Here is a 25,939-nt window from a genome sequence, read left to right as displayed (position 1 = left end):
CGAACGGTCGAACGAAACGGCCGCATCCGGTGTGGTCTAGTGGCTAGGATACCTGGCTTTCACCCAGGAGGCCCGGGTTCGATTCCCGGTACCGGAACGGAATTTTTTCCACACGAGTCGTGACAAGTTTGAGCTGTCCGAGCGGCCGTTTCCCGTCCTGCTCGCAATATAGCTACTGTTTCGTGACCGTCAGCAGAATATAGACTAGGGAAGCAGACGCACGACGACCATAGAAATGGTGTACGGCTTCATGCCACCAGTTTCCAGCGTAGGGCTGAGCAACTGCATCTGCTGGGGCCCGTTAGCTCAGTTGGTTAGAGCGTCGTGCTAATAACGCGAAGGTCGTGGGTTCGATCCCCCCACGGGCCACTGCTCTTTTACTACTACGAAAAGGCAGCGCCGATTTCAGCTGGCGAGTGTGATGACCAAAAGATCATCACCCTGCGTGGAAGTTGACAGAGGATCCGAACCCGACTCGTCGGGAAGCGCTACATCATTCACTCGGCAATGGCCATAATATCTTGAATACACTGGTTCTCAACCGATAAAGAGAAAATGAAAGAAAATGTCCGATTGCCGATGCGCAACCACTTTGGCCCCTGTCAGTACTTGGGCGGGTGAGCGCATGGGAACACAGGGTACTATTGGCAGTTTTACTTCCTATTTTTGTTTCTCCTTAGTTTTCGGAGCTGCAGCCCGATTCGGTCAGGGAGACGCCACCGTGAAATGAAGGGGGCGTGCTGTGTGTCCATCGCCTAGCCTCACCTCTCTTTACCTCTCTCAGTCGTTTCTCGTGCTTGTCGTTTTGATATAGGCCGATTTGAGAGCGTCAGCTCTCGCGTCAGCCGAGCAAAGTCGAGACAAGTCGAGACACACTAAGGGCTGGTATGCAGCGAGTAGGAGGCCGGAAAAACAATAATTTAAGAGCGCGTGGCAAAAGTACTCATACGCGAAATTAAAAGCCTGCTGCGGTGGCCGGGAATCGAACCCGGATCAACTGCTTGGAAGGCAACTATGCTGACCATTACACCACCACCGCACAAGCGAGCGCCCCGCCTCCGCGCTGTGTCGGCTTCCCGCCTGTCGGCAGCGGCCGAAGGTGATCGTACCTGGCAGGCGCATTTCGAGGTAGGCTAGGGGAGCACATCCAGACGCATTCGGACAGCGTATCCGCGCACATTTCGCATCCTTTGGCAAGAGTCGGCGCCGGCGAGGACCGCGTTCTGGCGGCATTTTTAAGCAGTGCAGTGCAGGATTCAGCGTCTGCAGCATCTTCTCCACAGAATGCTACGGCGCTTGACGGCAGTCCCACTTTCCCTTGAGACATCTGCTCGGGAAGCAGCGTGAAGTTGCCGCTGGCCCCAGCATCGGTGGTTCAGTGGTAGAATGCTCGCCTGCCACGCGGGCGGCCCGGGTTCGATTCCCGGCCGATGCATCATTTTGCTTTTCCCGCGATAATGCTGCCGTGTGGCTTGCGCGCTTGAGATGCACGATCCGCAAGAATATATAGCTGGATTCCCTTGAGAAGAACCGAGAACGCAGCACTCGCCGGTCCCCACTAGGACGCTCGCATGATGTTCTGCAGACTAGCGTCGGCTTGGCCTCACAAGTTGCTGTGTCCAGGTGCCTCCGAGGCACTGAGCTTTAACGACAAGGAGTGCTGCCTATCGTTGCAACAGCTGCAGCAACACCGCAATCAACTGGGCCGGCAGTGCGCGTGTAGCAACAGAACACGTTACCCAGGAAGTACAGTGTCTCTACGTCTAATATTGGGTACGGTATTTACCCAGTTTCCAGGACCAGTGGTGCACCCGTGCCTCGGTAGCGCAGTAGGCAGCGCGTAAGTCTCATAATCTTAAGGTCGTGAGTTCGATCCTCACCCGGGGCATTTAATTTTCTGTGACTGATGGTGGCGCTGTTGCTAGGGCGCCAACGTAGTTCTTGTTTGTTATCCACAACTTTTCAACGCTTCAGCGGGAAAATGTTTACCTCCTGTTATTGCTACTTACAGCTTCCCTTTTCCTCTTCTCCCAGCAGAGCATGAAGCCAAAAGCATTGCTCTGCGGCGTTTGAGGTGCGCGCCTTGCCAGTCAGTCTGTGCAAAGATGCTCGCAAAGAGAGAAGGGCGCCGACGCGGCACTCGACACGAAATGCGACAAGCGACCGTACGAACGGTCGAACGAAACGGCCGCATCCGGTGTGGTCTAGTGGCTAGGATACCTGGCTTTCACCCAGGAGGCCCGGGTTCGATTCCCGGTACCGGAACGGAATTTTTTCCACACGAGTCGTGACAAGTTTGAGCTGTCCGAGCGGCCGTTTCCCGTCCTGCTCGCAATATAGCTACTGTTTCGTGACCGTCAGCAGAATATAGACTAGGGAAGCAGACGCACGACGACCATAGAAATGGTGTACGGCTTCATGCCACCAGTTTCCAGCGTAGGGCTGAGCAACTGCATCTGCTGGGGCCCGTTAGCTCAGTTGGTTAGAGCGTCGTGCTAATAACGCGAAGGTCGTGGGTTCGATCCCCCCACGGGCCACTACTCTTTTACTACTACGAAAAGGCAGCGCCGATTTCAGCTGGCGAGTGTGATGACCAAAAGATCATCACCCTGCGTGGAAGTTGACAGAGGATCCGAACCCGACTCGTCGGGAAGCGCTACATCATTCACTCGGCAATGGCCATAATATCTTGAATACACTGGTTCTCAACCGATAAAGAGAAAATGAAAGAAAATGTCCGATTGCCGATGCGCAACCACTTTGGCCCCTGTCAGTACTTGGGCGGGTGAGCGCATGGGAACACAGGGTACTATTGGCAGTTTTACTTCCTATTTTTGTTTCTCCTTAGTTTTCGGAGCTGCAGCCCGATTCGGTCAGGGAGACGCCACCGTGAAATGAAGGGGGCGTGCTGTGTGTCCATCGCCTAGCCTCACCTCTCTTTACCTCTCTCAGTCGTTTCTCGTGCTTGTCGTTTTGATATAGGCCGATTTGAGAGCGTCAGCTCTCGCGTCAGCCGAGCAAAGTCGAGACAAGTCGAGACACACTAAGGGCTGGTATGCAGCGAGTAGGAGGCCGGAAAAACAATAATTTAAGAGCGCGTGGCAAAAGTACTCATACGCGAAATTAAAAGCCTGCTGCGGTGGCCGGGAATCGAACCCGGATCAACTGCTTGGAAGACAACTATGCTGACCATTACACCACCACCGCACAAGCGAGCGCCCCGCCTCCGCGCTGTGTCGGCTTCCCGCCTGTCGGCAGCGGCCGAAGGTGATCGTACCTGGCAGGCGCATTTCGAGGTAGGCTAGGGGAGCACATCCAGACGCATTCGGACAGCGTATCCGCGCACATTTCGCATCCTTTGGCAAGAGTCGGCGCCGGCGAGGACCGCGTTCTGGCGGCATTTTTAAGCAGTGCAGTGCAGGATTCAGCGTCTGCAGCATCTTCTCCACAGAATGCTACGGCGCTTGACGGCAGTCCCACTTTCCCTTGAGACATCTGCTCGGGAAGCAGCGTGAAGTTGCCGCTGGCCCCAGCATCGGTGGTTCAGTGGTAGAATGCTCGCCTGCCACGCGGGCGGCCCGGGTTCGATTCCCGGCCGATGCATCATTTTGCTTTTCCCGCGATAATGCTGCCGTGTGGCTTGCGCGCTTGAGATGCACGATCCGCAAGAATATATAGCTGGATTCCCTTGAGAAGAACCGAGAACGCAGCACTCGCCGGTCCCCACTAGGACGCTCGCATGATGTTCTGCAGACTAGCGTCGGCTTGGCCTCACAAGTTGCTGTGTCCAGGTGCCTCCGAGGCACTGAGCTTTAACGACAAGGAGTGCTGCCTATCGTTGCAACAGCTGCAGCAACACCGCAATCAACTGGGCCGGCAGTGCGCGTGTAGCAACAGAACACGTTACCCAGGAAGTACAGTGTCTCTACGTCTAATATTGGGTACGGTATTTACCCAGTTTCCAGGACCAGTGGTGCACCCGTGCCTCGGTAGCGCAGTAGGCAGCGCGTAAGTCTCATAATCTTAAGGTCGTGAGTTCGATCCTCACCCGGGGCATTTAATTTTCTGTGACTGATGGTGGCGCTGTTGCTAGGGCGCCAACGTAGTTCTTGTTTGTTATCCACAACTTTTCAACGCTTCAGCGGGAAAATGTTTACCTCCTGTTATTGCTACTTACAGCTTCCCTTTTCCTCTTCTCCCAGCAGAGCATGAAGCCAAAAGCATTGCTCTGCGGCGTTTGAGGTGCGCGCCTTGCCAGTCAGTCTGTGCAAAGATGCTCGCAAAGAGAGAAGGGCGCCGACGCGGCACTCGACACGAAATGCGACAAGCGACCGTACGAACGGTCGAACGAAACGGCCGCATCCGGTGTGGTCTAGTGGCTAGGATACCTGGCTTTCACCCAGGAGGCCCGGGTTCGATTCCCGGTACCGGAACGGAATTTTTTCCACACGAGTCGTGACAAGTTTGAGCTGTCCGAGCGGCCGTTTCCCGTCCTGCTCGCAATATAGCTACTGTTTCGTGACCGTCAGCAGAATATAGACTAGGGAAGCAGACGCACGACGACCATAGAAATGGTGTACGGCTTCATGCCACCAGTTTCCAGCGTAGGGCTGAGCAACTGCATCTGCTGGGGCCCGTTAGCTCAGTTGGTTAGAGCGTCGTGCTAATAACGCGAAGGTCGTGGGTTCGATCCCCCCACGGGCCACTACTCTTTTACTACTACGAAAAGGCAGCGCCGATTTCAGCTGGCGAGTGTGATGACCAAAAGATCATCACCCTGCGTGGAAGTTGACAGAGGATCCGAACCCGACTCGTCGGGAAGCGCTACATCATTCACTCGGCAATGGCCATAATATCTTGAATACACTGGTTCTCAACCGATAAAGAGAAAATGAAAGAAAATGTCCGATTGCCGATGCGCAACCACTTTGGCCCCTGTCAGTACTTGGGCGGGTGAGCGCATGGGAACACAGGGTACTATTGGCAGTTTTACTTCCTATTTTTGTTTCTCCTTAGTTTTCGGAGCTGCAGCCCGATTCGGTCAGGGAGACGCCACCGTGAAATGAAGGGGGCGTGCTGTGTGTCCATCGCCTAGCCTCACCTCTCTTTACCTCTCTCAGTCGTTTCTCGTGCTTGTCGTTTTGATATAGGCCGATTTGAGAGCGTCAGCTCTCGCGTCAGCCGAGCAAAGTCGAGACAAGTCGAGACACACTAAGGGCTGGTATGCAGCGAGTAGGAGGCCGGAAAAACAATAATTTAAGAGCGCGTGGCAAAAGTACTCATACGCGAAATTAAAAGCCTGCTGCGGTGGCCGGGAATCGAACCCGGATCAACTGCTTGGAAGGCAACTATGCTGACCATTACACCACCACCGCACAAGCGAGCGCCCCGCCTCCGCGCTGTGTCGGCTTCCCGCCTGTCGGCAGCGGCCGAAGGTGATCGTACCTGGCAGGCGCATTTCGAGGTAGGCTAGGGGAGCACATCCAGACGCATTCGGACAGCGTATCCGCGCACATTTCGCATCCTTTGGCAAGAGTCGGCGCCGGCGAGGACCGCGTTCTGGCGGCATTTTTAAGCAGTGCAGTGCAGGATTCAGCGTCTGCAGCATCTTCTCCACAGAATGCTACGGCGCTTGACGGCAGTCCCACTTTCCCTTGAGACATCTGCTCGGGAAGCAGCGTGAAGTTGCCGCTGGCCCCAGCATCGGTGGTTCAGTGGTAGAATGCTCGCCTGCCACGCGGGCGGCCCGGGTTCGATTCCCGGCCGATGCATCATTTTGCTTTTCCCGCGATAATGCTGCCGTGTGGCTTGCGCGCTTGAGATGCACGATCCGCAAGAATATATAGCTGGATTCCCTTGAGAAGAACCGAGAACGCAGCACTCGCCGGTCCCCACTAGGACGCTCGCATGATGTTCTGCAGACTAGCGTCGGCTTGGCCTCACAAGTTGCTGTGTCCAGGTGCCTCCGAGGCACTGAGCTTTAACGACAAGGAGTGCTGCCTATCGTTGCAACAGCTGCAGCAACACCGCAATCAACTGGGCCGGCAGTGCGCGTGTAGCAACAGAACACGTTACCCAGGAAGTACAGTGTCTCTACGTCTAATATTGGGTACGGTATTTACCCAGTTTCCAGGACCAGTGGTGCACCCGTGCCTCGGTAGCGCAGTAGGCAGCGCGTAAGTCTCATAATCTTAAGGTCGTGAGTTCGATCCTCACCCGGGGCATTTAATTTTCTGTGACTGATGGTGGCGCTGTTGCTAGGGCGCCAACGTAGTTCTTGTTTGTTATCCACAACTTTTCAACGCTTCAGCGGGAAAATGTTTACCTCCTGTTATTGCTACTTACAGCTTCCCTTTTCCTCTTCTCCCAGCAGAGCATGAAGCCAAAAGCATTGCTCTGCGGCGTTTGAGGTGCGCGCCTTGCCAGTCAGTCTGTGCAAAGATGCTCGCAAAGAGAGAAGGGCGCCGACGCGGCACTCGACACGAAATGCGACAAGCGACCGTACGAACGGTCGAACGAAACGGCCGCATCCGGTGTGGTCTAGTGGCTAGGATACCTGGCTTTCACCCAGGAGGCCCGGGTTCGATTCCCGGTACCGGAACGGAATTTTTTCCACACGAGTCGTGACAAGTTTGAGCTGTCCGAGCGGCCGTTTCCCGTCCTGCTCGCAATATAGCTACTGTTTCGTGACCGTCAGCAGAATATAGACTAGGGAAGCAGACGCACGACGACCATAGAAATGGTGTACGGCTTCATGCCACCAGTTTCCAGCGTAGGGCTGAGCAACTGCATCTGCTGGGGCCCGTTAGCTCAGTTGGTTAGAGCGTCGTGCTAATAACGCGAAGGTCGTGGGTTCGATCCCCCCACGGGCCACTACTCTTTTACTACTACGAAAAGGCAGCGCCGATTTCAGCTGGCGAGTGTGATGACCAAAAGATCATCACCCTGCGTGGAAGTTGACAGAGGATCCGAACCCGACTCGTCGGGAAGCGCTACATCATTCACTCGGCAATGGCCATAATATCTTGAATACACTGGTTCTCAACCGATAAAGAGAAAATGAAAGAAAATGTCCGATTGCCGATGCGCAACCACTTTGGCCCCTGTCAGTACTTGGGCGGGTGAGCGCATGGGAACACAGGGTACTATTGGCAGTTTTACTTCCTATTTTTGTTTCTCCTTAGTTTTCGGAGCTGCAGCCCGATTCGGTCAGGGAGACGCCACCGTGAAATGAAGGGGGCGTGCTGTGTGTCCATCGCCTAGCCTCACCTCTCTTTACCTCTCTCAGTCGTTTCTCGTGCTTGTCGTTTTGATATAGGCCGATTTGAGAGCGTCAGCTCTCGCGTCAGCCGAGCAAAGTCGAGACAAGTCGAGACACACTAAGGGCTGGTATGCAGCGAGTAGGAGGCCGGAAAAACAATAATTTAAGAGCGCGTGGCAAAAGTACTCATACGCGAAATTAAAAGCCTGCTGCGGTGGCCGGGAATCGAACCCGGATCAACTGCTTGGAAGGCAACTATGCTGACCATTACACCACCACCGCACAAGCGAGCGCCCCGCCTCCGCGCTGTGTCGGCTTCCCGCCTGTCGGCAGCGGCCGAAGGTGATCGTACCTGGCAGGCGCATTTCGAGGTAGGCTAGGGGAGCACATCCAGACGCATTCGGACAGCGTATCCGCGCACATTTCGCATCCTTTGGCAAGAGTCGGCGCCGGCGAGGACCGCGTTCTGGCGGCATTTTTAAGCAGTGCAGTGCAGGATTCAGCGTCTGCAGCATCTTCTCCACAGAATGCTACGGCGCTTGACGGCAGTCCCACTTTCCCTTGAGACATCTGCTCGGGAAGCAGCGTGAAGTTGCCGCTGGCCCCAGCATCGGTGGTTCAGTGGTAGAATGCTCGCCTGCCACGCGGGCGGCCCGGGTTCGATTCCCGGCCGATGCATCATTTTGCTTTTCCCGCGATAATGCTGCCGTGTGGCTTGCGCGCTTGAGATGCACGATCCGCAAGAATATATAGCTGGATTCCCTTGAGAAGAACCGAGAACGCAGCACTCGCCGGTCCCCACTAGGACGCTCGCATGATGTTCTGCAGACTAGCGTCGGCTTGGCCTCACAAGTTGCTGTGTCCAGGTGCCTCCGAGGCACTGAGCTTTAACGACAAGGAGTGCTGCCTATCGTTGCAACAGCTGCAGCAACACCGCAATCAACTGGGCCGGCAGTGCGCGTGTAGCAACAGAACACGTTACCCAGGAAGTACAGTGTCTCTACGTCTAATATTGGGTACGGTATTTACCCAGTTTCCAGGACCAGTGGTGCACCCGTGCCTCGGTAGCGCAGTAGGCAGCGCGTAAGTCTCATAATCTTAAGGTCGTGAGTTCGATCCTCACCCGGGGCATTTAATTTTCTGTGACTGATGGTGGCGCTGTTGCTAGGGCGCCAACGTAGTTCTTGTTTGTTATCCACAACTTTTCAACGCTTCAGCGGGAAAATGTTTACCTCCTGTTATTGCTACTTACAGCTTCCCTTTTCCTCTTCTCCCAGCAGAGCATGAAGCCAAAAGCATTGCTCTGCGGCGTTTGAGGTGCGCGCCTTGCCAGTCAGTCTGTGCAAAGATGCTCGCAAAGAGAGAAGGGCGCCGACGCGGCACTCGACACGAAATGCGACAAGCGACCGTACGAACGGTCGAACGAAACGGCCGCATCCGGTGTGGTCTAGTGGCTAGGATACCTGGCTTTCACCCAGGAGGCCCGGGTTCGATTCCCGGTACCGGAACGGAATTTTTTCCACACGAGTCGTGACAAGTTTGAGCTGTCCGAGCGGCCGTTTCCCGTCCTGCTCGCAATATAGCTACTGTTTCGTGACCGTCAGCAGAATATAGACTAGGGAAGCAGACGCACGACGACCATAGAAATGGTGTACGGCTTCATGCCACCAGTTTCCAGCGTAGGGCTGAGCAACTGCATCTGCTGGGGCCCGTTAGCTCAGTTGGTTAGAGCGTCGTGCTAATAACGCGAAGGTCGTGGGTTCGATCCCCCCACGGGCCACTACTCTTTTACTACTACGAAAAGGCAGCGCCGATTTCAGCTGGCGAGTGTGATGACCAAAAGATCATCACCCTGCGTGGAAGTTGACAGAGGATCCGAACCCGACTCGTCGGGAAGCGCTACATCATTCACTCGGCAATGGCCATAATATCTTGAATACACTGGTTCTCAACCGATAAAGAGAAAATGAAAGAAAATGTCCGATTGCCGATGCGCAACCACTTTGGCCCCTGTCAGTACTTGGGCGGGTGAGCGCATGGGAACACAGGGTACTATTGGCAGTTTTACTTCCTATTTTTGTTTCTCCTTAGTTTTCGGAGCTGCAGCCCGATTCGGTCAGGGAGACGCCACCGTGAAATGAAGGGGGCGTGCTGTGTGTCCATCGCCTAGCCTCACCTCTCTTTACCTCTCTCAGTCGTTTCTCGTGCTTGTCGTTTTGATATAGGCCGATTTGAGAGCGTCAGCTCTCGCGTCAGCCGAGCAAAGTCGAGACAAGTCGAGACACACTAAGGGCTGGTATGCAGCGAGTAGGAGGCCGGAAAAACAATAATTTAAGAGCGCGTGGCAAAAGTACTCATACGCGAAATTAAAAGCCTGCTGCGGTGGCCGGGAATCGAACCCGGATCAACTGCTTGGAAGGCAACTATGCTGACCATTACACCACCACCGCACAAGCGAGCGCCCCGCCTCCGCGCTGTGTCGGCTTCCCGCCTGTCGGCAGCGGCCGAAGGTGATCGTACCTGGCAGGCGCATTTCGAGGTAGGCTAGGGGAGCACATCCAGACGCATTCGGACAGCGTATCCGCGCACATTTCGCATCCTTTGGCAAGAGTCGGCGCCGGCGAGGACCGCGTTCTGGCGGCATTTTTAAGCAGTGCAGTGCAGGATTCAGCGTCTGCAGCATCTTCTCCACAGAATGCTACGGCGCTTGACGGCAGTCCCACTTTCCCTTGAGACATCTGCTCGGGAAGCAGCGTGAAGTTGCCGCTGGCCCCAGCATCGGTGGTTCAGTGGTAGAATGCTCGCCTGCCACGCGGGCGGCCCGGGTTCGATTCCCGGCCGATGCATCATTTTGCTTTTCCCGCGATAATGCTGCCGTGTGGCTTGCGCGCTTGAGATGCACGATCCGCAAGAATATATAGCTGGATTCCCTTGAGAAGAACCGAGAACGCAGCACTCGCCGGTCCCCACTAGGACGCTCGCATGATGTTCTGCAGACTAGCGTCGGCTTGGCCTCACAAGTTGCTGTGTCCAGGTGCCTCCGAGGCACTGAGCTTTAACGACAAGGAGTGCTGCCTATCGTTGCAACAGCTGCAGCAACACCGCAATCAACTGGGCCGGCAGTGCGCGTGTAGCAACAGAACACGTTACCCAGGAAGTACAGTGTCTCTACGTCTAATATTGGGTACGGTATTTACCCAGTTTCCAGGACCAGTGGTGCACCCGTGCCTCGGTAGCGCAGTAGGCAGCGCGTAAGTCTCATAATCTTAAGGTCGTGAGTTCGATCCTCACCCGGGGCATTTAATTTTCTGTGACTGATGGTGGCGCTGTTGCTAGGGCGCCAACGTAGTTCTTGTTTGTTATCCACAACTTTTCAACGCTTCAGCGGGAAAATGTTTACCTCCTGTTATTGCTACTTACAGCTTCCCTTTTCCTCTTCTCCCAGCAGAGCATGAAGCCAAAAGCATTGCTCTGCGGCGTTTGAGGTGCGCGCCTTGCCAGTCAGTCTGTGCAAAGATGCTCGCAAAGAGAGAAGGGCGCCGACGCGGCACTCGACACGAAATGCGACAAGCGACCGTACGAACGGTCGAACGAAACGGCCGCATCCGGTGTGGTCTAGTGGCTAGGATACCTGGCTTTCACCCAGGAGGCCCGGGTTCGATTCCCGGTACCGGAACGGAATTTTTTCCACACGAGTCGTGACAAGTTTGAGCTGTCCGAGCGGCCGTTTCCCGTCCTGCTCGCAATATAGCTACTGTTTCGTGACCGTCAGCAGAATATAGACTAGGGAAGCAGACGCACGACGACCATAGAAATGGTGTACGGCTTCATGCCACCAGTTTCCAGCGTAGGGCTGAGCAACTGCATCTGCTGGGGCCCGTTAGCTCAGTTGGTTAGAGCGTCGTGCTAATAACGCGAAGGTCGTGGGTTCGATCCCCCCACGGGCCACTACTCTTTTACTACTACGAAAAGGCAGCGCCGATTTCAGCTGGCGAGTGTGATGACCAAAAGATCATCACCCTGCGTGGAAGTTGACAGAGGATCCGAACCCGACTCGTCGGGAAGCGCTACATCATTCACTCGGCAATGGCCATAATATCTTGAATACACTGGTTCTCAACCGATAAAGAGAAAATGAAAGAAAATGTCCGATTGCCGATGCGCAACCACTTTGGCCCCTGTCAGTACTTGGGCGGGTGAGCGCATGGGAACACAGGGTACTATTGGCAGTTTTACTTCCTATTTTTGTTTCTCCTTAGTTTTCGGAGCTGCAGCCCGATTCGGTCAGGGAGACGCCACCGTGAAATGAAGGGGGCGTGCTGTGTGTCCATCGCCTAGCCTCACCTCTCTTTACCTCTCTCAGTCGTTTCTCGTGCTTGTCGTTTTGATATAGGCCGATTTGAGAGCGTCAGCTCTCGCGTCAGCCGAGCAAAGTCGAGACAAGTCGAGACACACTAAGGGCTGGTATGCAGCGAGTAGGAGGCCGGAAAAACAATAATTTAAGAGCGCGTGGCAAAAGTACTCATACGCGAAATTAAAAGCCTGCTGCGGTGGCCGGGAATCGAACCCGGATCAACTGCTTGGAAGGCAACTATGCTGACCATTACACCACCACCGCACAAGCGAGCGCCCCGCCTCCGCGCTGTGTCGGCTTCCCGCCTGTCGGCAGCGGCCGAAGGTGATCGTACCTGGCAGGCGCATTTCGAGGTAGGCTAGGGGAGCACATCCAGACGCATTCGGACAGCGTATCCGCGCACATTTCGCATCCTTTGGCAAGAGTCGGCGCCGGCGAGGACCGCGTTCTGGCGGCATTTTTAAGCAGTGCAGTGCAGGATTCAGCGTCTGCAGCATCTTCTCCACAGAATGCTACGGCGCTTGACGGCAGTCCCACTTTCCCTTGAGACATCTGCTCGGGAAGCAGCGTGAAGTTGCCGCTGGCCCCAGCATCGGTGGTTCAGTGGTAGAATGCTCGCCTGCCACGCGGGCGGCCCGGGTTCGATTCCCGGCCGATGCATCATTTTGCTTTTCCCGCGATAATGCTGCCGTGTGGCTTGCGCGCTTGAGATGCACGATCCGCAAGAATATATAGCTGGATTCCCTTGAGAAGAACCGAGAACGCAGCACTCGCCGGTCCCCACTAGGACGCTCGCATGATGTTCTGCAGACTAGCGTCGGCTTGGCCTCACAAGTTGCTGTGTCCAGGTGCCTCCGAGGCACTGAGCTTTAACGACAAGGAGTGCTGCCTATCGTTGCAACAGCTGCAGCAACACCGCAATCAACTGGGCCGGCAGTGCGCGTGTAGCAACAGAACACGTTACCCAGGAAGTACAGTGTCTCTACGTCTAATATTGGGTACGGTATTTACCCAGTTTCCAGGACCAGTGGTGCACCCGTGCCTCGGTAGCGCAGTAGGCAGCGCGTAAGTCTCATAATCTTAAGGTCGTGAGTTCGATCCTCACCCGGGGCATTTAATTTTCTGTGACTGATGGTGGCGCTGTTGCTAGGGCGCCAACGTAGTTCTTGTTTGTTATCCACAACTTTTCAACGCTTCAGCGGGAAAATGTTTACCTCCTGTTATTGCTACTTACAGCTTCCCTTTTCCTCTTCTCCCAGCAGAGCATGAAGCCAAAAGCATTGCTCTGCGGCGTTTGAGGTGCGCGCCTTGCCAGTCAGTCTGTGCAAAGATGCTCGCAAAGAGAGAAGGGCGCCGACGCGGCACTCGACACGAAATGCGACAAGCGACCGTACGAACGGTCGAACGAAACGGCCGCATCCGGTGTGGTCTAGTGGCTAGGATACCTGGCTTTCACCCAGGAGGCCCGGGTTCGATTCCCGGTACCGGAACGGAATTTTTTCCACACGAGTCGTGACAAGTTTGAGCTGTCCGAGCGGCCGTTTCCCGTCCTGCTCGCAATATAGCTACTGTTTCGTGACCGTCAGCAGAATATAGACTAGGGAAGCAGACGCACGACGACCATAGAAATGGTGTACGGCTTCATGCCACCAGTTTCCAGCGTAGGGCTGAGCAACTGCATCTGCTGGGGCCCGTTAGCTCAGTTGGTTAGAGCGTCGTGCTAATAACGCGAAGGTCGTGGGTTCGATCCCCCCACGGGCCACTACTCTTTTACTACTACGAAAAGGCAGCGCCGATTTCAGCTGGCGAGTGTGATGACCAAAAGATCATCACCCTGCGTGGAAGTTGACAGAGGATCCGAACCCGACTCGTCGGGAAGCGCTACATCATTCACTCGGCAATGGCCATAATATCTTGAATACACTGGTTCTCAACCGATAAAGAGAAAATGAAAGAAAATGTCCGATTGCCGATGCGCAACCACTTTGGCCCCTGTCAGTACTTGGGCGGGTGAGCGCATGGGAACACAGGGTACTATTGGCAGTTTTACTTCCTATTTTTGTTTCTCCTTAGTTTTCGGAGCTGCAGCCCGATTCGGTCAGGGAGACGCCACCGTGAAATGAAGGGGGCGTGCTGTGTGTCCATCGCCTAGCCTCACCTCTCTTTACCTCTCTCAGTCGTTTCTCGTGCTTGTCGTTTTGATATAGGCCGATTTGAGAGCGTCAGCTCTCGCGTCAGCCGAGCAAAGTCGAGACAAGTCGAGACACACTAAGGGCTGGTATGCAGCGAGTAGGAGGCCGGAAAAACAATAATTTAAGAGCGCGTGGCAAAAGTACTCATACGCGAAATTAAAAGCCTGCTGCGGTGGCCGGGAATCGAACCCGGATCAACTGCTTGGAAGGCAACTATGCTGACCATTACACCACCACCGCACAAGCGAGCGCCCCGCCTCCGCGCTGTGTCGGCTTCCCGCCTGTCGGCAGCGGCCGAAGGTGATCGTACCTGGCAGGCGCATTTCGAGGTAGGCTAGGGGAGCACATCCAGACGCATTCGGACAGCGTATCCGCGCACATTTCGCATCCTTTGGCAAGAGTCGGCGCCGGCGAGGACCGCGTTCTGGCGGCATTTTTAAGCAGTGCAGTGCAGGATTCAGCGTCTGCAGCATCTTCTCCACAGAATGCTACGGCGCTTGACGGCAGTCCCACTTTCCCTTGAGACATCTGCTCGGGAAGCAGCGTGAAGTTGCCGCTGGCCCCAGCATCGGTGGTTCAGTGGTAGAATGCTCGCCTGCCACGCGGGCGGCCCGGGTTCGATTCCCGGCCGATGCATCATTTTGCTTTTCCCGCGATAATGCTGCCGTGTGGCTTGCGCGCTTGAGATGCACGATCCGCAAGAATATATAGCTGGATTCCCTTGAGAAGAACCGAGAACGCAGCACTCGCCGGTCCCCACTAGGACGCTCGCATGATGTTCTGCAGACTAGCGTCGGCTTGGCCTCACAAGTTGCTGTGTCCAGGTGCCTCCGAGGCACTGAGCTTTAACGACAAGGAGTGCTGCCTATCGTTGCAACAGCTGCAGCAACACCGCAATCAACTGGGCCGGCAGTGCGCGTGTAGCAACAGAACACGTTACCCAGGAAGTACAGTGTCTCTACGTCTAATATTGGGTACGGTATTTACCCAGTTTCCAGGACCAGTGGTGCACCCGTGCCTCGGTAGCGCAGTAGGCAGCGCGTAAGTCTCATAATCTTAAGGTCGTGAGTTCGATCCTCACCCGGGGCATTTAATTTTCTGTGACTGATGGTGGCGCTGTTGCTAGGGCGCCAACGTAGTTCTTGTTTGTTATCCACAACTTTTCAACGCTTCAGCGGGAAAATGTTTACCTCCTGTTATTGCTACTTACAGCTTCCCTTTTCCTCTTCTCCCAGCAGAGCATGAAGCCAAAAGCATTGCTCTGCGGCGTTTGAGGTGCGCGCCTTGCCAGTCAGTCTGTGCAAAGATGCTCGCAAAGAGAGAAGGGCGCCGACGCGGCACTCGACACGAAATGCGACAAGCGACCGTACGAACGGTCGAACGAAACGGCCGCATCCGGTGTGGTCTAGTGGCTAGGATACCTGGCTTTCACCCAGGAGGCCCGGGTTCGATTCCCGGTACCGGAACGGAATTTTTTCCACACGAGTCGTGACAAGTTTGAGCTGTCCGAGCGGCCGTTTCCCGTCCTGCTCGCAATATAGCTACTGTTTCGTGACCGTCAGCAGAATATAGACTAGGGAAGCAGACGCACGACGACCATAGAAATGGTGTACGGCTTCATGCCACCAGTTTCCAGCGTAGGGCTGAGCAACTGCATCTGCTGGGGCCCGTTAGCTCAGTTGGTTAGAGCGTCGTGCTAATAACGCGAAGGTCGTGGGTTCGATCCCCCCACGGGCCACTACTCTTTTACTACTACGAAAAGGCAGCGCCGATTTCAGCTGGCGAGTGTGATGACCAAAAGATCATCACCCTGCGTGGAAGTTGACAGAGGATCCGAACCCGACTCGTCGGGAAGCGCTACATCATTCACTCGGCAATGGCCATAATATCTTGAATACACTGGTTCTCAACCGATAAAGAGAAAATGAAAGAAAATGTCCGATTGCCGATGCGCAACCACTTTGGCCCCTGTCAGTACTTGGGCGGGTGAGCGCATGGGAACACAGGGTACTATTGGCAGTTTTACTTCCTATTTTTGTTTCTCCTTAGTTTTCGGAGCTGCAGCCCGATTCGGTCAGGGAGACGCCACCGTGAAATGAAGGGGGCGTGCTGTGTGTCCATCGCCTAGCCTCACCTCTCTTTACCTCTCTCAGTCGTTTCTCGTGCTTGTCGTTTTGATATAGGCCGATTTGAGAGCGTCAGCTCTCGCGTCAGCCGAGCAAAGTCGAGACAAGTCGAGACACACTAAGGGCTGGTATGCAGCGAGTAGGAGGCCGGAAAAACAATAATTTAAGAGCGCGTGGCAAAAGTACTCATACGCGAAATTAAAAGCCTGCTGCGGTGGCCGGGAATCGAACCCGGATCAACTGCTTGGAAGGCAACTATGCTGACCATTACACCACCACCGCACAAGCGAGCGCCCCGCCTCCGCGCTGTGTCGGCTTCCCGCCTGTCGGCAGCGGCCGAAGGTGATCGTACCTGGCAGGCGCATTTCGAGGTAGGCTAGGGGAGCACATCCAGACGCATTCGGACAGCGTATCCGCGCACATTTCGCATCCTTTGGCAAGAGTCGGCGCCGGCGAGGACCGCGTTCTGGCGGCATTTTTAAGCAGTGCAGTGCAGGATTCAGCGTCTGCAGCATCTTCTCCACAGAATGCTACGGCGCTTGACGGCAGTCCCACTTTCCCTTGAGACATCTGCTCGGGAAGCAGCGTGAAGTTGCCGCTGGCCCCAGCATCGGTGGTTCAGTGGTAGAATGCTCGCCTGCCACGCGGGCGGCCCGGGTTCGATTCCCGGCCGATGCATCATTTTGCTTTTCCCGCGATAATGCTGCCGTGTGGCTTGCGCGCTTGAGATGCACGATCCGCAAGAATATATAGCTGGATTCCCTTGAGAAGAACCGAGAACGCAGCACTCGCCGGTCCCCACTAGGACGCTCGCATGATGTTCTGCAGACTAGCGTCGGCTTGGCCTCACAAGTTGCTGTGTCCAGGTGCCTCCGAGGCACTGAGCTTTAACGACAAGGAGTGCTGCCTATCGTTGCAACAGCTGCAGCAACACCGCAATCAACTGGGCCGGCAGTGCGCGTGTAGCAACAGAACACGTTACCCAGGAAGTACAGTGTCTCTACGTCTAATATTGGGTACGGTATTTACCCAGTTTCCAGGACCAGTGGTGCACCCGTGCCTCGGTAGCGCAGTAGGCAGCGCGTAAGTCTCATAATCTTAAGGTCGTGAGTTCGATCCTCACCCGGGGCATTTAATTTTCTGTGACTGATGGTGGCGCTGTTGCTAGGGCGCCAACGTAGTTCTTGTTTGTTATCCACAACTTTTCAACGCTTCAGCGGGAAAATGTTTACCTCCTGTTATTGCTACTTACAGCTTCCCTTTTCCTCTTCTCCCAGCAGAGCATGAAGCCAAAAGCATTGCTCTGCGGCGTTTGAGGTGCGCGCCTTGCCAGTCAGTCTGTGCAAAGATGCTCGCAAAGAGAGAAGGGCGCCGACGCGGCACTCGACACGAAATGCGACAAGCGACCGTACGAACGGTCGAACGAAACGGCCGCATCCGGTGTGGTCTAGTGGCTAGGATACCTGGCTTTCACCCAGGAGGCCCGGGTTCGATTCCCGGTACCGGAACGGAATTTTTTCCACACGAGTCGTGACAAGTTTGAGCTGTCCGAGCGGCCGTTTCCCGTCCTGCTCGCAATATAGCTACTGTTTCGTGACCGTCAGCAGAATATAGACTAGGGAAGCAGACGCACGACGACCATAGAAATGGTGTACGGCTTCATGCCACCAGTTTCCAGCGTAGGGCTGAGCAACTGCATCTGCTGGGGCCCGTTAGCTCAGTTGGTTAGAGCGTCGTGCTAATAACGCGAAGGTCGTGGGTTCGATCCCCCCACGGGCCACTGCTCTTTTACTACTACGAAAAGGCAGCGCCGATTTCAGCTGGCGAGTGTGATGACCAAAAGATCATCACCCTGCGTGGAAGTTGACAGAGGATCCGAACCCGACTCGTCGGGAAGCGCTACATCATTCACTCGGCAATGGCCATAATATCTTGAATACACTGGTTCTCAACCGATAAAGAGAAAATGAAAGAAAATGTCCGATTGCCGATGCGCAACCACTTTGGCCCCTGTCAGTACTTGGGCGGGTGAGCGCATGGGAACACAGGGTACTATTGGCAGTTTTACTTCCTATTTTTGTTTCTCCTTAGTTTTCGGAGCTGCAGCCCGATTCGGTCAGGGAGACGCCACCGTGAAATGAAGGGGGCGTGCTGTGTGTCCATCGCCTAGCCTCACCTCTCTTTACCTCTCTCAGTCGTTTCTCGTGCTTGTCGTTTTGATATAGGCCGATTTGAGAGCGTCAGCTCTCGCGTCAGCCGAGCAAAGTCGAGACAAGTCGAGACACACTAAGGGCTGGTATGCAGCGAGTAGGAGGCCGGAAAAACAATAATTTAAGAGCGCGTGGCAAAAGTACTCATACGCGAAATTAAAAGCCTGCTGCGGTGGCCGGGAATCGAACCCGGATCAACTGCTTGGAAGGCAACTATGCTGACCATTACACCACCACCGCACAAGCGAGCGCCCCGCCTCCGCGCTGTGTCGGCTTCCCGCCTGTCGGCAGCGGCCGAAGGTGATCGTACCTGGCAGGCGCATTTCGAGGTAGGCTAGGGGAGCACATCCAGACGCATTCGGACAGCGTATCCGCGCACATTTCGCATCCTTTGGCAAGAGTCGGCGCCGGCGAGGACCGCGTTCTGGCGGCATTTTTAAGCAGTGCAGTGCAGGATTCAGCGTCTGCAGCATCTTCTCCACAGAATGCTACGGCGCTTGACGGCAGTCCCACTTTCCCTTGAGACATCTGCTCGGGAAGCAGCGTGAAGTTGCCGCTGGCCCCAGCATCGGTGGTTCAGTGGTAGAATGCTCGCCTGCCACGCGGGCGGCCCGGGTTCGATTCCCGGCCGATGCATCATTTTGCTTTTCCCGCGATAATGCTGCCGTGTGGCTTGCGCGCTTGAGATGCACGATCCGCAAGAATATATAGCTGGATTCCCTTGAGAAGAACCGAGAACGCAGCACTCGCCGGTCCCCACTAGGACGCTCGCATGATGTTCTGCAGACTAGCGTCGGCTTGGCCTCACAAGTTGCTGTGTCCAGGTGCCTCCGAGGCACTGAGCTTTAACGACAAGGAGTGCTGCCTATCGTTGCAACAGCTGCAGCAACACCGCAATCAACTGGGCCGGCAGTGCGCGTGTAGCAACAGAACACGTTACCCAGGAAGTACAGTGTCTCTACGTCTAATATTGGGTACGGTATTTACCCAGTTTCCAGGACCAGTGGTGCACCCGTGCCTCGGTAGCGCAGTAGGCAGCGCGTAAGTCTCATAATCTTAAGGTCGTGAGTTCGATCCTCACCCGGGGCATTTAATTTTCTGTGACTGATGGTGGCGCTGTTGCTAGGGCGCCAACGTAGTTCTTGTTTGTTATCCACAACTTTTCAACGCTTCAGCGGGAAAATGTTTACCTCCTGTTATTGCTACTTACAGCTTCCCTTTTCCTCTTCTCCCAGCAGAGCATGAAGCCAAAAGCATTGCTCTGCGGCGTTTGAGGTGCGCGCCTTGCCAGTCAGTCTGTGCAAAGATGCTCGCAAAGAGAGAAGGGCGCCGACGCGGCACTCGACACGAAATGCGACAAGCGACCGTACGAACGGTCGAACGAAACGGCCGCATCCGGTGTGGTCTAGTGGCTAGGATACCTGGCTTTCACCCAGGAGGCCCGGGTTCGATTCCCGGTACCGGAACGGAATTTTTTCCACACGAGTCGTGACAAGTTTGAGCTGTCCGAGCGGCCGTTTCCCGTCCTGCTCGCAATATAGCTACTGTTTCGTGACCGTCAGCAGAATATAGACTAGGGAAGCAGACGCACGACGACCATAGAAATGGTGTACGGCTTCATGCCACCAGTTTCCAGCGTAGGGCTGAGCAACTGCATCTGCTGGGGCCCGTTAGCTCAGTTGGTTAGAGCGTCGTGCTAATAACGCGAAGGTCGTGGGTTCGATCCCCCCACGGGCCACTGCTCTTTTACTACTACGAAAAGGCAGCGCCGATTTCAGCTGGCGAGTGTGATGACCAAAAGATCATCACCCTGCGTGGAAGTTGACAGAGGATCCGAACCCGACTCGTCGGGAAGCGCTACATCATTCACTCGGCAATGGCCATAATATCTTGAATACACTGGTTCTCAACCGATAAAGAGAAAATGAAAGAAAATGTCCGATTGCCGATGCGCAACCACTTTGGCCCCTGTCAGTACTTGGGCGGGTGAGCGCATGGGAACACAGGGTACTATTGGCAGTTTTACTTCCTATTTTTGTTTCTCCTTAGTTTTCGGAGCTGCAGCCCGATTCGGTCAGGGAGACGCCACCGTGAAATGAAGGGGGCGTGCTGTGTGTCCATCGCCTAGCCTCACCTCTCTTTACCTCTCTCAGTCGTTTCTCGTGCTTGTCGTTTTGATATAGGCCGATTTGAGAGCGTCAGCTCTCGCGTCAGCCGAGCAAAGTCGAGACAAGTCGAGACACACTAAGGGCTGGTATGCAGCGAGTAGGAGGCCGGAAAAACAATAATTTAAGAGCGCGTGGCAAAAGTACTCATACGCGAAATTAAAAGCCTGCTGCGGTGGCCGGGAATCGAACCCGGATCAACTGCTTGGAAGGCAACTATGCTGACCATTACACCACCACCGCACAAGCGAGCGCCCCGCCTCCGCGCTGTGTCGGCTTCCCGCCTGTCGGCAGCGGCCGAAGGTGATCGTACCTGGCAGGCGCATTTCGAGGTAGGCTAGGGGAGCACATCCAGACGCATTCGGACAGCGTATCCGCGCACATTTCGCATCCTTTGGCAAGAGTCGGCGCCGGCGAGGACCGCGTTCTGGCGGCATTTTTAAGCAGTGCAGTGCAGGATTCAGCGTCTGCAGCATCTTCTCCACAGAATGCTACGGCGCTTGACGGCAGTCCCACTTTCCCTTGAGACATCTGCTCGGGAAGCAGCGTGAAGTTGCCGCTGGCCCCAGCATCGGTGGTTCAGTGGTAGAATGCTCGCCTGCCACGCGGGCGGCCCGGGTTCGATTCCCGGCCGATGCATCATTTTGCTTTTCCCGCGATAATGCTGCCGTGTGGCTTGCGCGCTTGAGATGCACGATCCGCAAGAATATATAGCTGGATTCCCTTGAGAAGAACCGAGAACGCAGCACTCGCCGGTCCCCACTAGGACGCTCGCATGATGTTCTGCAGACTAGCGTCGGCTTGGCCTCACAAGTTGCTGTGTCCAGGTGCCTCCGAGGCACTGAGCTTTAACGACAAGGAGTGCTGCCTATCGTTGCAACAGCTGCAGCAACACCGCAATCAACTGGGCCGGCAGTGCGCGTGTAGCAACAGAACACGTTACCCAGGAAGTACAGTGTCTCTACGTCTAATATTGGGTACGGTATTTACCCAGTTTCCAGGACCAGTGGTGCACCCGTGCCTCGGTAGCGCAGTAGGCAGCGCGTAAGTCTCATAATCTTAAGGTCGTGAGTTCGATCCTCACCCGGGGCATTTAATTTTCTGTGACTGATGGTGGCGCTGTTGCTAGGGCGCCAACGTAGTTCTTGTTTGTTATCCACAACTTTTCAACGCTTCAGCGGGAAAATGTTTACCTCCTGTTATTGCTACTTACAGCTTCCCTTTTCCTCTTCTCCCAGCAGAGCATGAAGCCAAAAGCATTGCTCTGCGGCGTTTGAGGTGCGCGCCTTGCCAGTCAGTCTGTGCAAAGATGCTCGCAAAGAGAGAAGGGCGCCGACGCGGCACTCGACACGAAATGCGACAAGCGACCGTACGAACGGTCGAACGAAACGGCCGCATCCGGTGTGGTCTAGTGGCTAGGATACCTGGCTTTCACCCAGGAGGCCCGGGTTCGATTCCCGGTACCGGAACGGAATTTTTTCCACACGAGTCGTGACAAGTTTGAGCTGTCCGAGCGGCCGTTTCCCGTCCTGCTCGCAATATAGCTACTGTTTCGTGACCGTCAGCAGAATATAGACTAGGGAAGCAGACGCACGACGACCATAGAAATGGTGTACGGCTTCATGCCACCAGTTTCCAGCGTAGGGCTGAGCAACTGCATCTGCTGGGGCCCGTTAGCTCAGTTGGTTAGAGCGTCGTGCTAATAACGCGAAGGTCGTGGGTTCGATCCCCCCACGGGCCACTACTCTTTTACTACTACGAAAAGGCAGCGCCGATTTCAGCTGGCGAGTGTGATGACCAAAAGATCATCACCCTGCGTGGAAGTTGACAGAGGATCCGAACCCGACTCGTCGGGAAGCGCTACATCATTCACTCGGCAATGGCCATAATATCTTGAATACACTGGTTCTCAACCGATAAAGAGAAAATGAAAGAAAATGTCCGATTGCCGATGCGCAACCACTTTGGCCCCTGTCAGTACTTGGGCGGGTGAGCGCATGGGAACACAGGGTACTATTGGCAGTTTTACTTCCTATTTTTGTTTCTCCTTAGTTTTCGGAGCTGCAGCCCGATTCGGTCAGGGAGACGCCACCGTGAAATGAAGGGGGCGTGCTGTGTGTCCATCGCCTAGCCTCACCTCTCTTTACCTCTCTCAGTCGTTTCTCGTGCTTGTCGTTTTGATATAGGCCGATTTGAGAGCGTCAGCTCTCGCGTCAGCCGAGCAAAGTCGAGACAAGTCGAGACACACTAAGGGCTGGTATGCAGCGAGTAGGAGGCCGGAAAAACAATAATTTAAGAGCGCGTGGCAAAAGTACTCATACGCGAAATTAAAAGCCTGCTGCGGTGGCCGGGAATCGAACCCGGATCAACTGCTTGGAAGGCAACTATGCTGACCATTACACCACCACCGCACAAGCGAGCGCCCCGCCTCCGCGCTGTGTCGGCTTCCCGCCTGTCGGCAGCGGCCGAAGGTGATCGTACCTGGCAGGCGCATTTCGAGGTAGGCTAGGGGAGCACATCCAGACGCATTCGGACAGCGTATCCGCGCACATTTCGCATCCTTTGGCAAGAGTCGGCGCCGGCGAGGACCGCGTTCTGGCGGCATTTTTAAGCAGTGCAGTGCAGGATTCAGCGTCTGCAGCATCTTCTCCACAGAATGCTACGGCGCTTGACGGCAGTCCCACTTTCCCTTGAGACATCTGCTCGGGAAGCAGCGTGAAGTTGCCGCTGGCCCCAGCATCGGTGGTTCAGTGGTAGAATGCTCGCCTGCCACGCGGGCGGCCCGGGTTCGATTCCCGGCCGATGCATCATTTTGCTTTTCCCGCGATAATGCTGCCGTGTGGCTTGCGCGCTTGAGATGCACGATCCGCAAGAATATATAGCTGGATTCCCTTGAGAAGAACCGAGAACGCAGCACTCGCCGGTCCCCACTAGGACGCTCGCATGATGTTCTGCAGACTAGCGTCGGCTTGGCCTCACAAGTTGCTGTGTCCAGGTGCCTCCGAGGCACTGAGCTTTAACGACAAGGAGTGCTGCCTATCGTTGCAACAGCTGCAGCAACACCGCAATCAACTGGGCCGGCAGTGCGCGTGTAGCAACAGAACACGTTACCCAGGAAGTACAGTGTCTCTACGTCTAATATTGGGTACGGTATTTACCCAGTTTCCAGGACCAGTGGTGCACCCGTGCCTCGGTAGCGCAGTAGGCAGCGCGTAAGTCTCATAATCTTAAGGTCGTGAGTTCGATCCTCACCCGGGGCATTTAATTTTCTGTGACTGATGGTGGCGCTGTTGCTAGGGCGCCAACGTAGTTCTTGTTTGTTATCCACAACTTTTCAACGCTTCAGCGGGAAAATGTTTACCTCCTGTTATTGCTACTTACAGCTTCCCTTTTCCTCTTCTCCCAGCAGAGCATGAAGCCAAAAGCATTGCTCTGCGGCGTTTGAGGTGCGCGCCTTGCCAGTCAGTCTGTGCAAAGATGCTCGCAAAGAGAGAAGGGCGCCGACGCGGCACTCGACACGAAATGCGACAAGCGACCGTACGAACGGTCGAACGAAACGGCCGCATCCGGTGTGGTCTAGTGGCTAGGATACCTGGCTTTCACCCAGGAGGCCCGGGTTCGATTCCCGGTACCGGAACGGAATTTTTTCCACACGAGTCGTGACAAGTTTGAGCTGTCCGAGCGGCCGTTTCCCGTCCTGCTCGCAATATAGCTACTGTTTCGTGACCGTCAGCAGAATATAGACTAGGGAAGCAGACGCACGACGACCATAGAAATGGTGTACGGCTTCATGCCACCAGTTTCCAGCGTAGGGCTGAGCAACTGCATCTGCTGGGGCCCGTTAGCTCAGTTGGTTAGAGCGTCGTGCTAATAACGCGAAGGTCGTGGGTTCGATCCCCCCACGGGCCACTGCTCTTTTACTACTACGAAAAGGCAGCGCCGATTTCAGCTGGCGAGTGTGATGACCAAAAGATCATCACCCTGCGTGGAAGTTGACAGAGGATCCGAACCCGACTCGTCGGGAAGCGCTACATCATTCACTCGGCAATGGCCATAATATCTTGAATACACTGGTTCTCAACCGATAAAGAGAAAATGAAAGAAAATGTCCGATTGCCGATGCGCAACCACTTTGGCCCCTGTCAGTACTTGGGCGGGTGAGCGCATGGGAACACAGGGTACTATTGGCAGTTTTACTTCCTATTTTTGTTTCTCCTTAGTTTTCGGAGCTGCAGCCCGATTCGGTCAGGGAGACGCCACCGTGAAATGAAGGGGGCGTGCTGTGTGTCCATCGCCTAGCCTCACCTCTCTTTACCTCTCTCAGTCGTTTCTCGTGCTTGTCGTTTTGATATAGACCGATTTGAGAGCGTCAGCTCTCGCGTCAGCCGAGCAAAGTCGAGACAAGTCGAGACACACTAAGGGCTGGTATGCAGCGAGTAGGAGGCCGGAAAAACAATAATTTAAGAGCGCGTGGCAAAAGTACTCATACGCGAAATTAAAAGCCTGCTGCGGTGGCCGGGAATCGAACCCGGATCAACTGCTTGGAAGGCAACTATGCTGACCATTACACCACCACCGCACAAGCGAGCGCCCCGCCTCCGCGCTGTGTCGGCTTCCCGCCTGTCGGCAGCGGCCGAAGGTGATCGTACCTGGCAGGCGCATTTCGAGGTAGGCTAGGGGAGCACATCCAGACGCATTCGGACAGCGTATCCGCGCACATTTCGCATCCTTTGGCAAGAGTCGGCGCCGGCGAGGACCGCGTTCTGGCGGCATTTTTAAGCAGTGCAGTGCAGGATTCAGCGTCTGCAGCATCTTCTCCACAGAATGCTACGGCGCTTGACGGCAGTCCCACTTTCCCTTGAGACATCTGCTCGGGAAGCAGCGTGAAGTTGCCGCTGGCCCCAGCATCGGTGGTTCAGTGGTAGAATGCTCGCCTGCCACGCGGGCGGCCCGGGTTCGATTCCCGGCCGATGCATCATTTTGCTTTTCCCGCGATAATGCTGCCGTGTGGCTTGCGCGCTTGAGATGCACGATCCGCAAGAATATATAGCTGGATTCCCTTGAGAAGAACCGAGAACGCAGCACTCGCCGGTCCCCACTAGGACGCTCGCATGATGTTCTGCAGACTAGCGTCGGCTTGGCCTCACAAGTTGCTGTGTCCAGGTGCCTCCGAGGCACTGAGCTTTAACGACAAGGAGTGCTGCCTATCGTTGCAACAGCTGCAGCAACACCGCAATCAACTGGGCCGGCAGTGCGCGTGTAGCAACAGAACACGTTACCCAGGAAGTACAGTGTCTCTACGTCTAATATTGGGTACGGTATTTACCCAGTTTCCAGGACCAGTGGTGCACCCGTGCCTCGGTAGCGCAGTAGGCAGCGCGTAAGTCTCATAATCTTAAGGTCGTGAGTTCGATCCTCACCCGGGGCATTTAATTTTCTGTGACTGATGGTGGCGCTGTTGCTAGGGCGCCAACGTAGTTCTTGTTTGTTATCCACAACTTTTCAACGCTTCAGCGGGAAAATGTTTACCTCCTGTTATTGCTACTTACAGCTTCCCTTTTCCTCTTCTCCCAGCAGAGCATGAAGCCAAAAGCATTGCTCTGCGGCGTTTGAGGTGCGCGCCTTGCCAGT

The 25,939-nt window shown here is 55.1% G+C and overlaps 60 non-coding genes across 60 annotated transcripts; 48 read left to right on the top strand and 12 right to left on the bottom strand.

The window, feature by feature from the left end:
- Window positions 1-25: 25 nt before the first annotated feature.
- On the top strand, window positions 26-97 carry Trnae-uuc. The gene has a single exon. It is a non-coding gene; the product is annotated as a tRNA-Glu (tRNA).
- Window positions 98-295: 198 nt separating this feature from the next.
- On the top strand, window positions 296-369 carry Trnai-aau. The gene has a single exon. It is a non-coding gene; the product is annotated as a tRNA-Ile (tRNA).
- Window positions 370-967: 598 nt separating this feature from the next.
- On the bottom strand, window positions 968-1,039 carry Trnag-ucc. Its single transcript has one exon. It is a non-coding gene; the product is annotated as a tRNA-Gly (tRNA).
- A 325-nt stretch (window positions 1,040-1,364) lies between these two features.
- Trnag-gcc lies at window positions 1,365-1,435 on the top strand. Its single transcript has one exon. It is a non-coding gene; the product is annotated as a tRNA-Gly (tRNA).
- Window positions 1,436-1,815: 380 nt separating this feature from the next.
- Window positions 1,816-1,888, top strand: Trnam-cau. Its single transcript has one exon. It is a non-coding gene; the product is annotated as a tRNA-Met (tRNA).
- Window positions 1,889-2,193: 305 nt separating this feature from the next.
- Trnae-uuc lies at window positions 2,194-2,265 on the top strand. The gene has a single exon. It is a non-coding gene; the product is annotated as a tRNA-Glu (tRNA).
- Window positions 2,266-2,463: 198 nt separating this feature from the next.
- On the top strand, window positions 2,464-2,537 carry Trnai-aau. Its single transcript has one exon. It is a non-coding gene; the product is annotated as a tRNA-Ile (tRNA).
- Window positions 2,538-3,135: 598 nt separating this feature from the next.
- Trnag-ucc lies at window positions 3,136-3,207 on the bottom strand. Its single transcript has one exon. It is a non-coding gene; the product is annotated as a tRNA-Gly (tRNA).
- Window positions 3,208-3,532: 325 nt separating this feature from the next.
- Window positions 3,533-3,603, top strand: Trnag-gcc. Its single transcript has one exon. It is a non-coding gene; the product is annotated as a tRNA-Gly (tRNA).
- A 380-nt stretch (window positions 3,604-3,983) lies between these two features.
- Trnam-cau lies at window positions 3,984-4,056 on the top strand. The gene has a single exon. It is a non-coding gene; the product is annotated as a tRNA-Met (tRNA).
- A 305-nt stretch (window positions 4,057-4,361) lies between these two features.
- Window positions 4,362-4,433, top strand: Trnae-uuc. Its single transcript has one exon. It is a non-coding gene; the product is annotated as a tRNA-Glu (tRNA).
- A 198-nt stretch (window positions 4,434-4,631) lies between these two features.
- Trnai-aau lies at window positions 4,632-4,705 on the top strand. Its single transcript has one exon. It is a non-coding gene; the product is annotated as a tRNA-Ile (tRNA).
- A 598-nt stretch (window positions 4,706-5,303) lies between these two features.
- Window positions 5,304-5,375, bottom strand: Trnag-ucc. Its single transcript has one exon. It is a non-coding gene; the product is annotated as a tRNA-Gly (tRNA).
- Window positions 5,376-5,700: 325 nt separating this feature from the next.
- On the top strand, window positions 5,701-5,771 carry Trnag-gcc. Its single transcript has one exon. It is a non-coding gene; the product is annotated as a tRNA-Gly (tRNA).
- Window positions 5,772-6,151: 380 nt separating this feature from the next.
- Window positions 6,152-6,224, top strand: Trnam-cau. Its single transcript has one exon. It is a non-coding gene; the product is annotated as a tRNA-Met (tRNA).
- A 305-nt stretch (window positions 6,225-6,529) lies between these two features.
- Trnae-uuc lies at window positions 6,530-6,601 on the top strand. Its single transcript has one exon. It is a non-coding gene; the product is annotated as a tRNA-Glu (tRNA).
- A 198-nt stretch (window positions 6,602-6,799) lies between these two features.
- Window positions 6,800-6,873, top strand: Trnai-aau. Its single transcript has one exon. It is a non-coding gene; the product is annotated as a tRNA-Ile (tRNA).
- A 598-nt stretch (window positions 6,874-7,471) lies between these two features.
- Window positions 7,472-7,543, bottom strand: Trnag-ucc. The gene has a single exon. It is a non-coding gene; the product is annotated as a tRNA-Gly (tRNA).
- A 325-nt stretch (window positions 7,544-7,868) lies between these two features.
- Trnag-gcc lies at window positions 7,869-7,939 on the top strand. The gene has a single exon. It is a non-coding gene; the product is annotated as a tRNA-Gly (tRNA).
- Window positions 7,940-8,319: 380 nt separating this feature from the next.
- On the top strand, window positions 8,320-8,392 carry Trnam-cau. The gene has a single exon. It is a non-coding gene; the product is annotated as a tRNA-Met (tRNA).
- Window positions 8,393-8,697: 305 nt separating this feature from the next.
- Window positions 8,698-8,769, top strand: Trnae-uuc. Its single transcript has one exon. It is a non-coding gene; the product is annotated as a tRNA-Glu (tRNA).
- Window positions 8,770-8,967: 198 nt separating this feature from the next.
- Window positions 8,968-9,041, top strand: Trnai-aau. The gene has a single exon. It is a non-coding gene; the product is annotated as a tRNA-Ile (tRNA).
- Window positions 9,042-9,639: 598 nt separating this feature from the next.
- On the bottom strand, window positions 9,640-9,711 carry Trnag-ucc. Its single transcript has one exon. It is a non-coding gene; the product is annotated as a tRNA-Gly (tRNA).
- A 325-nt stretch (window positions 9,712-10,036) lies between these two features.
- Trnag-gcc lies at window positions 10,037-10,107 on the top strand. The gene has a single exon. It is a non-coding gene; the product is annotated as a tRNA-Gly (tRNA).
- Window positions 10,108-10,487: 380 nt separating this feature from the next.
- Trnam-cau lies at window positions 10,488-10,560 on the top strand. Its single transcript has one exon. It is a non-coding gene; the product is annotated as a tRNA-Met (tRNA).
- Window positions 10,561-10,865: 305 nt separating this feature from the next.
- On the top strand, window positions 10,866-10,937 carry Trnae-uuc. The gene has a single exon. It is a non-coding gene; the product is annotated as a tRNA-Glu (tRNA).
- A 198-nt stretch (window positions 10,938-11,135) lies between these two features.
- Window positions 11,136-11,209, top strand: Trnai-aau. Its single transcript has one exon. It is a non-coding gene; the product is annotated as a tRNA-Ile (tRNA).
- Window positions 11,210-11,807: 598 nt separating this feature from the next.
- On the bottom strand, window positions 11,808-11,879 carry Trnag-ucc. Its single transcript has one exon. It is a non-coding gene; the product is annotated as a tRNA-Gly (tRNA).
- A 325-nt stretch (window positions 11,880-12,204) lies between these two features.
- Window positions 12,205-12,275, top strand: Trnag-gcc. The gene has a single exon. It is a non-coding gene; the product is annotated as a tRNA-Gly (tRNA).
- Window positions 12,276-12,655: 380 nt separating this feature from the next.
- Trnam-cau lies at window positions 12,656-12,728 on the top strand. The gene has a single exon. It is a non-coding gene; the product is annotated as a tRNA-Met (tRNA).
- Window positions 12,729-13,033: 305 nt separating this feature from the next.
- Trnae-uuc lies at window positions 13,034-13,105 on the top strand. The gene has a single exon. It is a non-coding gene; the product is annotated as a tRNA-Glu (tRNA).
- A 198-nt stretch (window positions 13,106-13,303) lies between these two features.
- Window positions 13,304-13,377, top strand: Trnai-aau. Its single transcript has one exon. It is a non-coding gene; the product is annotated as a tRNA-Ile (tRNA).
- Window positions 13,378-13,975: 598 nt separating this feature from the next.
- Trnag-ucc lies at window positions 13,976-14,047 on the bottom strand. The gene has a single exon. It is a non-coding gene; the product is annotated as a tRNA-Gly (tRNA).
- Window positions 14,048-14,372: 325 nt separating this feature from the next.
- Window positions 14,373-14,443, top strand: Trnag-gcc. Its single transcript has one exon. It is a non-coding gene; the product is annotated as a tRNA-Gly (tRNA).
- Window positions 14,444-14,823: 380 nt separating this feature from the next.
- Window positions 14,824-14,896, top strand: Trnam-cau. Its single transcript has one exon. It is a non-coding gene; the product is annotated as a tRNA-Met (tRNA).
- A 305-nt stretch (window positions 14,897-15,201) lies between these two features.
- On the top strand, window positions 15,202-15,273 carry Trnae-uuc. Its single transcript has one exon. It is a non-coding gene; the product is annotated as a tRNA-Glu (tRNA).
- Window positions 15,274-15,471: 198 nt separating this feature from the next.
- Trnai-aau lies at window positions 15,472-15,545 on the top strand. The gene has a single exon. It is a non-coding gene; the product is annotated as a tRNA-Ile (tRNA).
- A 598-nt stretch (window positions 15,546-16,143) lies between these two features.
- Window positions 16,144-16,215, bottom strand: Trnag-ucc. The gene has a single exon. It is a non-coding gene; the product is annotated as a tRNA-Gly (tRNA).
- Window positions 16,216-16,540: 325 nt separating this feature from the next.
- On the top strand, window positions 16,541-16,611 carry Trnag-gcc. Its single transcript has one exon. It is a non-coding gene; the product is annotated as a tRNA-Gly (tRNA).
- Window positions 16,612-16,991: 380 nt separating this feature from the next.
- Window positions 16,992-17,064, top strand: Trnam-cau. Its single transcript has one exon. It is a non-coding gene; the product is annotated as a tRNA-Met (tRNA).
- Window positions 17,065-17,369: 305 nt separating this feature from the next.
- On the top strand, window positions 17,370-17,441 carry Trnae-uuc. The gene has a single exon. It is a non-coding gene; the product is annotated as a tRNA-Glu (tRNA).
- A 198-nt stretch (window positions 17,442-17,639) lies between these two features.
- Window positions 17,640-17,713, top strand: Trnai-aau. Its single transcript has one exon. It is a non-coding gene; the product is annotated as a tRNA-Ile (tRNA).
- A 598-nt stretch (window positions 17,714-18,311) lies between these two features.
- Trnag-ucc lies at window positions 18,312-18,383 on the bottom strand. Its single transcript has one exon. It is a non-coding gene; the product is annotated as a tRNA-Gly (tRNA).
- Window positions 18,384-18,708: 325 nt separating this feature from the next.
- On the top strand, window positions 18,709-18,779 carry Trnag-gcc. The gene has a single exon. It is a non-coding gene; the product is annotated as a tRNA-Gly (tRNA).
- Window positions 18,780-19,159: 380 nt separating this feature from the next.
- Window positions 19,160-19,232, top strand: Trnam-cau. Its single transcript has one exon. It is a non-coding gene; the product is annotated as a tRNA-Met (tRNA).
- Window positions 19,233-19,537: 305 nt separating this feature from the next.
- Window positions 19,538-19,609, top strand: Trnae-uuc. Its single transcript has one exon. It is a non-coding gene; the product is annotated as a tRNA-Glu (tRNA).
- Window positions 19,610-19,807: 198 nt separating this feature from the next.
- Window positions 19,808-19,881, top strand: Trnai-aau. Its single transcript has one exon. It is a non-coding gene; the product is annotated as a tRNA-Ile (tRNA).
- A 598-nt stretch (window positions 19,882-20,479) lies between these two features.
- On the bottom strand, window positions 20,480-20,551 carry Trnag-ucc. Its single transcript has one exon. It is a non-coding gene; the product is annotated as a tRNA-Gly (tRNA).
- Window positions 20,552-20,876: 325 nt separating this feature from the next.
- Trnag-gcc lies at window positions 20,877-20,947 on the top strand. Its single transcript has one exon. It is a non-coding gene; the product is annotated as a tRNA-Gly (tRNA).
- A 380-nt stretch (window positions 20,948-21,327) lies between these two features.
- Trnam-cau lies at window positions 21,328-21,400 on the top strand. The gene has a single exon. It is a non-coding gene; the product is annotated as a tRNA-Met (tRNA).
- A 305-nt stretch (window positions 21,401-21,705) lies between these two features.
- On the top strand, window positions 21,706-21,777 carry Trnae-uuc. Its single transcript has one exon. It is a non-coding gene; the product is annotated as a tRNA-Glu (tRNA).
- Window positions 21,778-21,975: 198 nt separating this feature from the next.
- On the top strand, window positions 21,976-22,049 carry Trnai-aau. Its single transcript has one exon. It is a non-coding gene; the product is annotated as a tRNA-Ile (tRNA).
- A 598-nt stretch (window positions 22,050-22,647) lies between these two features.
- Trnag-ucc lies at window positions 22,648-22,719 on the bottom strand. Its single transcript has one exon. It is a non-coding gene; the product is annotated as a tRNA-Gly (tRNA).
- A 325-nt stretch (window positions 22,720-23,044) lies between these two features.
- On the top strand, window positions 23,045-23,115 carry Trnag-gcc. Its single transcript has one exon. It is a non-coding gene; the product is annotated as a tRNA-Gly (tRNA).
- Window positions 23,116-23,495: 380 nt separating this feature from the next.
- Window positions 23,496-23,568, top strand: Trnam-cau. The gene has a single exon. It is a non-coding gene; the product is annotated as a tRNA-Met (tRNA).
- A 305-nt stretch (window positions 23,569-23,873) lies between these two features.
- Window positions 23,874-23,945, top strand: Trnae-uuc. The gene has a single exon. It is a non-coding gene; the product is annotated as a tRNA-Glu (tRNA).
- A 198-nt stretch (window positions 23,946-24,143) lies between these two features.
- Window positions 24,144-24,217, top strand: Trnai-aau. The gene has a single exon. It is a non-coding gene; the product is annotated as a tRNA-Ile (tRNA).
- Window positions 24,218-24,815: 598 nt separating this feature from the next.
- Window positions 24,816-24,887, bottom strand: Trnag-ucc. Its single transcript has one exon. It is a non-coding gene; the product is annotated as a tRNA-Gly (tRNA).
- Window positions 24,888-25,212: 325 nt separating this feature from the next.
- Trnag-gcc lies at window positions 25,213-25,283 on the top strand. The gene has a single exon. It is a non-coding gene; the product is annotated as a tRNA-Gly (tRNA).
- A 380-nt stretch (window positions 25,284-25,663) lies between these two features.
- Trnam-cau lies at window positions 25,664-25,736 on the top strand. Its single transcript has one exon. It is a non-coding gene; the product is annotated as a tRNA-Met (tRNA).
- Window positions 25,737-25,939: the final 203 nt, after the last annotated feature.

Source organism: Schistocerca piceifrons, unplaced genomic scaffold, assembly GCF_021461385.2.
Source record: "Schistocerca piceifrons isolate TAMUIC-IGC-003096 unplaced genomic scaffold, iqSchPice1.1 HiC_scaffold_632, whole genome shotgun sequence".
Classification (NCBI taxonomy): Eukaryota; Metazoa; Arthropoda; class Insecta; order Orthoptera; family Acrididae; genus Schistocerca; species Schistocerca piceifrons.
This window is presented reverse-complemented; position numbering and strand designations above follow the sequence as displayed.